A 7317-nucleotide genomic window follows, 5' to 3' on the forward strand; every position below is an offset into this window, starting at 1 on the left:
ACCGGTTTAGAAAATCACTGAGAACTAACTTCTCTTTGAAGCCTTTAAAACCTCCTTTTGGTTTCCATGCATCCTTACCAGGGCCGAACAAGCAACTGTAGCATGGTGCGGATGCTGTCATTGTTAAAACAGGTGTGCAAGGTGATGCTTGCTTATTGCGTTCAACTTCTGCTGTGGCTTTTTCAGCAATTGCATCAAAAGTGTCATTTGATTTCATCACTCCCCGAGCACAGGGTGGAAGTGTGATTTATAAGACACATAATTTGAACGTCCTTCTTACACAAATCCTTTCCACACTGCCCCGCATATGCATTTCAATTGATTCATTTAAGTATGATGTTAATTTGTACGGCATTGTTTGTATTCTTTTACAGCGATCCATTTGCCATGAAAGTATGATGTAAGTTAATACAAGACCATGGAGGCCAATAAAAGCTGCTTCCTTAGGGAGGAAGAAAAAGGAACACAATTCAATGCAAGAAAAGATTGGTAGTGGTCCAGGTCTTGACTCACTGTTAGCCACAAGAGCATCCCAACTCATATCAACACATTCTGGAAGCAATGTGATTTTCCTACCGTGTTAATGAAAAGGAATAAAATTCAAATGCTAAAATGGTCAGAAATACTAGAAAAGTTTCACTAAAAAAGCCACAGTCGCAACGCACTAGTGTCAGAATGATTTCCATCCCTGCTTATATCATACGACTATACAGCAAAGTTACACAAGATCATATCCATCAGGTGGAAACGTGAGCAGTTCTTTTAGATGTGTAAATTGTTTCTTCAATACAAAACACTGCAGAAAGTGAGGAAATAGGAGACTCAATCTCTTTCGATTTGCAGGAGCCTCCCAGTCAAGAGGGAACATTTGGAACGCTCTGTATGCTTGCAGAGAAGCTTTTAGCCTACATGAAAACCTGAAAAATGCCTTAGTGGCTCTCTACCCATATAGTTATAGTTTTCATAACTATAATTTAAAAAATATATATAATTTGGAGGCGATGGCATTTGTGAAGCTTGGCTTGTGCGGAGCTCACAGTTATCTTTCGCTTTATCCTGTGAAATAAATTATATGCAGCAAATCCCAACTGCAGATAAGTTCTTCCCCATCTGTTTTCCGACAAAAGGGGGGGAAAGTAAAATTGCATTCATACAACAATTACACAAGCAAGCCTGGAGACAAAAACTTATCGTTGAGGGAGAAAGAATCCTTTTGGTCTAACGCAAAGATTTTTAAGCTGAGCAAAAAAGTTGACTTTGACAAAACTGATAACTTATCCAGTTTACATAATCCTCAAATTAAGTTGAATTGAGTTTCACTTAAATATTTATTAGGATTGAGGGCAGTATAAATACTGGAAAATAAAATCTTTGTCTTAATTGTCATCTTTTTCCCTCAGTGGATCTTAGGCTGCGGTAAGGTCGTTTGAATTTTCAGTAACCCTTCCAAGGTGGATTTCAAAGCAGAATGTATTTTACAGTAAAACTGAAGCTCAAATCTTAGTGTTAAAGGGGTTAAGAGGCTGAAAAATATAAGTCCGTATTGTATGAATGTGAAAGCACTCAATGACAGCATGGCTCTGGGGAAATCTAGGTTTACCTGGTCAGTAAAAGCAAAGTTAGTTTGTATTTATTGCATATGGGAGTACCTAAGCAATGGCTATACAAGGACAAACTATTTATTTCAGATTTATCTATGAGCTTCATAAATTAAAGCTGCATTAGAAATACAGAGAAGTGATCATATTTACCATTTTTCATTTTAAAGAGTATTTTGCTTCATTTGAAAACTACATAGAAATGACCCTGTAACTCTGTTAAGCTTTAATGCCTATACAGAACTATACAGTAGATGTGACTAAAATAAGTACTTATAGAGGCTACAGTTTGCAGATCGCTTAAAATGTCTTGGAAAGTAGAGCTTATAAGCAAGAGAGTACCAATAATTCTATGGATAACAGCCTAAATAAATAGCAAAGTTGTAAAAGTGGAGCTGAACCAAAAATAAACTAAATCAACGGGACTCGTGGAATGACGACGATGGTAGGAATAAAAATGATCAAATGTTCCATATGTATGCACTGAACAGCAGGGCAAACGTTATAGGATCTGTCATATTGGTTTGGAAAATCTATAAGGGTTCTAAAAAAGTCCATTATTTGTGTGATAGTTACCACCGCCTCTCTCGAAACCCAGCATGTTTATTTGTGACTTGTAAACGGTGAAGCATTTTTCCCATTTTTGCAACTGTTTTATTTTTCTCCATCTCTATTAAATGCATCTGTTATAAATGTTTCTTGCCCTTCTTGGAATACAAAATTGCACATAGGAAAATAATGTAAATATTGAATGCAATGAAGAGAAATGAGCTAATCCAATGGACAGGAAACATCCAAGACCTATCTCTACTCTGTTGGAAAGGCCTGCGGCCTATCTACAGGGCTTTAATGGAGCAAGAGTAGGCAAGTGGATTTAACCAGAAAGCAAAGTCCTGCAGAAAACAATTAGCTACAGCCATTTTACCTGGTGCCCAATACCCAAATTGAAATTGCTTTATAAAATCAGATTAAGAATTTGCTTTGCATCCTCAAATTAACAGGAACTCAGTGCTGTTTTGAAGAAGAAATTAAAACAGACCCCTAATAAAAATACCTCTATGTGAAGTTTCCAGTTCATCTTCAAATCTAGCCCAAAATAGAGTATGTTACAATAATACATTGGAGGCAGGATCATCAAAGACACAGATAAATAACTGAGGTTACATTTGCATGCAACAAGGAGGACACACGTTTTTCAAAGCATGATCAAAAGGACTAACACATTTTTGGTTGACACTACATTTCTGTTTATCCAAGAAGGAGACAATAACCTTACCAATTAAACTTACTTCAAACCCCTATCCAAGTATACGGCCTGGAACAATATATAAAGCATACAATCCGAGAAACATGCAAGTGACTGAATAAAAATGGGCTGCCTTACTCTTGACAGAGTTTTACTTAGGCCACAGCCATAAACTCTGACTTCAATTAGAGTTGCATGTAGAGCCCCAGTGAGTAGTCTGCAGTCATATGTATATGCCTACTGCTCTCAAGACTTAATATGTATGAAGTTAAATATGTGCCTGTTAGTAAGATCATGATTGGAGCCTAAATGTGTACATATCCCATATCCTTGAAAATCTAAGTTTAATGCATCTGATTCACATTGACAAGGCTACTTTTTATATATGCTGTTCAATTCATGAATGTGTTGCTATATGTACCCCCCCCCCGCAATCCTTTCCAAGTATGGAAAAACTTTCCAGTTTTTAGAAGCAAACTGTTCACATATGTTTGTGGGGTGGGTCTGTTGCTATTTTATGTGCTTCGTTTTGCTTGCTACCAGTGCTGTTTTACATTGTTTGATCTTTAAGTTACCCCTAGGATGCCCAGAGCTATATGTGGATGCCCTCTTTGTATATTTTATTAAAAAGAGAAGTAAAATAATAATAAGGGGGGGGGGCAGGATCTACCACAGTCTTCTGGTCTATTAGTTTATTTTTCTTCCATCTCTCTCAGCCCCTTTTTCTATATTAACAAGCTTTCTGTTGATTTAATTGATTCTCCTTGCCTACAGTAGCCCTTTTTTGATAATTTATTCAATATGTTTATTCTTCTGAAAGTACAAGCTGCCAAGGGAGGTTGTGGGATTGTCGTCATTGGCTCAACTAGATACCCATCTATTAGGGATTATTTAAGGATAAGGAAATCAATCTTGCTATGATTTAAGGACGGGGGATAGATTAAATGACCTGGCAGCACTAGTCCTCTCCAATCCAAATGATTCGCTTTCTCTCTTTCCCCTTTTTTTGTTCTAAATTCTTTTTTGATCTCAAATCTTATTTTTTCAGTAATGTTCTCTTGTGTTTGCATTCTTTGAAAGTATGAAGAATTTGCATGAACTAATTTTTATTACTTCCCTTGAGAATGTTAAAAACTTCAATTAGGTCACTGCTGAAGTCTCTTTTCCAGAGAGAAATTCCTTAATCTTCCTTAATAACTTAAATCTTTGAGAAATGATGTTCTGCAATGCATTTTCCTCAAAAGTGATTATATGCCAACTGAGCTGGTCCATAATAGCCAGTGCTGCACAGTACTCAAAGTATCTTTTTTAACATAACCTGTTGGTCTTGGAGAAGCACGTGTCATTATTTATAATGAGGTGCATTCTGGGAAATCTGTACTTCCAGCTTCAGGAGACTAATACTTTCCATGTACCCTGAACTTCTAGTAACATACTACAGTAGAAGCGTACTAGACGTCTTCTGTTTGCTTTCCTTACTCAAACTGTACAGTAGTTGCTAAGATAATTTTCAATTTAAAAAATCCCATTGTTTATATCTGGGAAGACTGACGAATAGATGCAAAATTAGTCTGTCTGTTTTCCCTGCACCTATTGTCATCCTTACCCTTGATCTGCTAGACATTCCAGTTGACTGTATCAATCCATTCAATTCTACGAGTAATCAAATGCTGAAACTCCAGCATTGATCAAGGCACAGTGGCCATTCCTCTTTGTGGCTGCTCTTTGCTCTTTATCCCTTTTATTATATCAAAGGTCATCGTGTCACTATTTATAAGCATTTCTGCTTTCTAAAATTAACAGGGAATGGCCATCTAGATCCCCTTATGGGACTGTGAAAATCCTGCTCCATGTATGCTACTGAAATGCCCATAATGTCAGTCCATAAAAAATAAAAACAGTGAGTCTGCAAATGCTTCTGTTCCCTGACAGTTAACTCAGACTGGGCTCAGTGGAGTTAAGTCAACTCAGATCTGCTGTAAAAAGAGAGAAGGCCCAGGCCAAACTACATATGCATGCTCAGGTATTTCCTGAAAAGCCTGTGTGTAATATTTACAGCCTCATCACTTTATCCACTTTTGTAAATTATCAGACAGTCTTTGATCATTGTTGTTGCTTTCAGTGCACACCCATCTCTCTGACCTACCTGGTCAATATAAGAGATGGGGCTAAGGTACAAAGTTAGGTTCTTAATATTCCCCCCAACTGAGTGAAATGTGTCAATTTGTCCCTAAATCCTTTTTTCTTGGGTCGCAAAATGCTCTTTTCTTTAATCACTTGATTCAGCTGAGGTTGTGTTAGGTTCTCTTTTCTACATCTCTCTGAAAGATGTGCCCTTTTATGGGTAGCACATATTCAAGCAAATGCAGATGATTTACAGTGAATAATGTAGATTTCCAACTCAGGGCAATAAACGTATTTATAGCATCCTTTCACATCAACACATACAATGATCTCTGCGTGTGAGAAGCAATTAATGCTTCTCGTTTGTACGTTTTTCAGCCTTATTACTTCCCCATACACAATCACTAGCTTTCTTGTTGTGAACAAATTTTAAGAATGTTTCTTTATTGGATATTGTTGATTTCTTGACCAACTCTCTGAGTAAAGGGAAATTCAACCCCTTAAGTGGATTTCTCAAAGTAGCACAGAGACGCTAATTCCTGCAAAGTCTTACTACCTTATGCCTTATTTCCTCAACCTGTTTTCTCATAAGGTTCCTAATGACTTCTTGATTATCAGCTCTTGTTATAATAGCGAGGCCATAATATTTCATTTTCCATTCAAGTAAGAAGGCAAGATCCTTCCTACCCCATATTCCTATGCATCATCCTATTCTGTTAAATAATCATATTTTAATAAAGGTTATGATGAGTTCCCCATCTCTATGCACACTCTCTTTGTAGGGAAAGGAAAAAGAAATGGAGAGAAGTCTGGCAATGGTGGTATGGATATGCAGTTTTAATGCATATTTTTAGGCCCCCTTTAACACATTACCTGTATTATGCAATTAACTGCTTAACCGTGCAATTAATTTAGAACAACTACATGAGCAAAGTAACTATAAGGGCTGTCCCCTGAATTGGGGCGATTGCCCTGGGCCCCACGTTTTGGGGGGCCCCGTGGAGCCAGGCAGAGTGGCCATGGTGACTCTGAGCCGCTGCCCCTGGCTTCATGTCCAGCCGCTCGCTACCTCCCTCACCCCTACCACCAGCTCTGCCACCCACGGCAGCTTCACATCCAGGGTGCACAGGAAGGGAGCAGGAGTAGGGCCCTGCACAAGCTGATTTGCTCCGGGCCCTGCACCCTGCTGGGGTCAGCTCTGGTAACTATTGCACCATAAAAGGTCCAAGAAGCTAAAAGGTTAGAGCTGGACAATGTGCCATAACTTCAAGCCTGAGGCAGGACTGATCTAAGCTATGTGGTTTTCTGCAAGTGGCAGAACACACATTCACCCCTTGATGTGGGGCAAGGGGGCAAATCTTAGATCAGGTTCTGCCATTTTTAAATCAGTCTGTGTAGCGAACTTCTGTTCTGATACAGTTACCAGTATAGATTGGTTTCCGATCCCTTATACTGGTTAAAAAGTAATGTCTGTATCTGGCCAATAGCTGGTTACTATCCAGCTTTATCTGTACATGTAGCAGGGTTTTCCCCTGCTGACGAGACTCCCACATGGAAGTGTGCTCCTTGCACAACTGTCGTTGGGAGGCCTGCAGCTGAGGGGACTCTCAGCCCCAGCAGCAACCCACAGCTGCCAGGACCGAGAATCCTGCCAGCTACGGCAGTCGTGGGGCGCTGCCAGGACTGAGAGTCCCACCAGCTGTGGGTTGCTCCTGGGACCAAGACTGCACTCGTCCATCCCAGCAGCCATAAGGCACTGCCAGGGCTGTGAGTCCCATCAGCTATAGGACTTGCATCTGCAGGACCTTGCTACTTGCCGGTGCAAAGGAAGCCCGGGATGGTGATCCCAGACTCCCCCTGTACCGACAATAAGACGTGATAGGATCTGATGCTGGATCCCACATGTCTGCAATGGCTGGAGTCATGATTGAGTGGATCACACATCAGATCCTATTGTGCCCTTATCTGAATGTCTAGAGGGGCCCTTAGTGCTCAAGAGGAGATTTAGAAATACTCATTCCTCATTCTTGCTTTAGTTCTTGTGAATGTCTACACTCTTTGTTACTGTTCCATGGCTTAATATCACATTTCTTCCAATACATTAGGTCCAAAGCATGTGCATGGCAAAACCAGACTGTCTGCCCTCTTTGATCAGATATTGCCATAATCTTGTACCATATTTTACTCATGTGTGATACCTCTTCTTTTCCTCGGTTTTCCTTCAGGGAATCTACAGAATCAGCCAAGCCCTGTGTAGCATTAAAGATCGCAGTCAGGCTTTTCTTGTTTCACACAAAGCTTCTAGTATTTAATCACTGGTATTGCTATGCCATGTTATTTGTATTGTCA

Source organism: Gavialis gangeticus, unplaced genomic scaffold (genome assembly GCF_001723915.1).
Source record: "Gavialis gangeticus isolate Ggan-Ray unplaced genomic scaffold, GavGan_comp1, whole genome shotgun sequence".
Taxonomy (NCBI): Eukaryota; Metazoa; Chordata; order Crocodylia; family Gavialidae; genus Gavialis; species Gavialis gangeticus.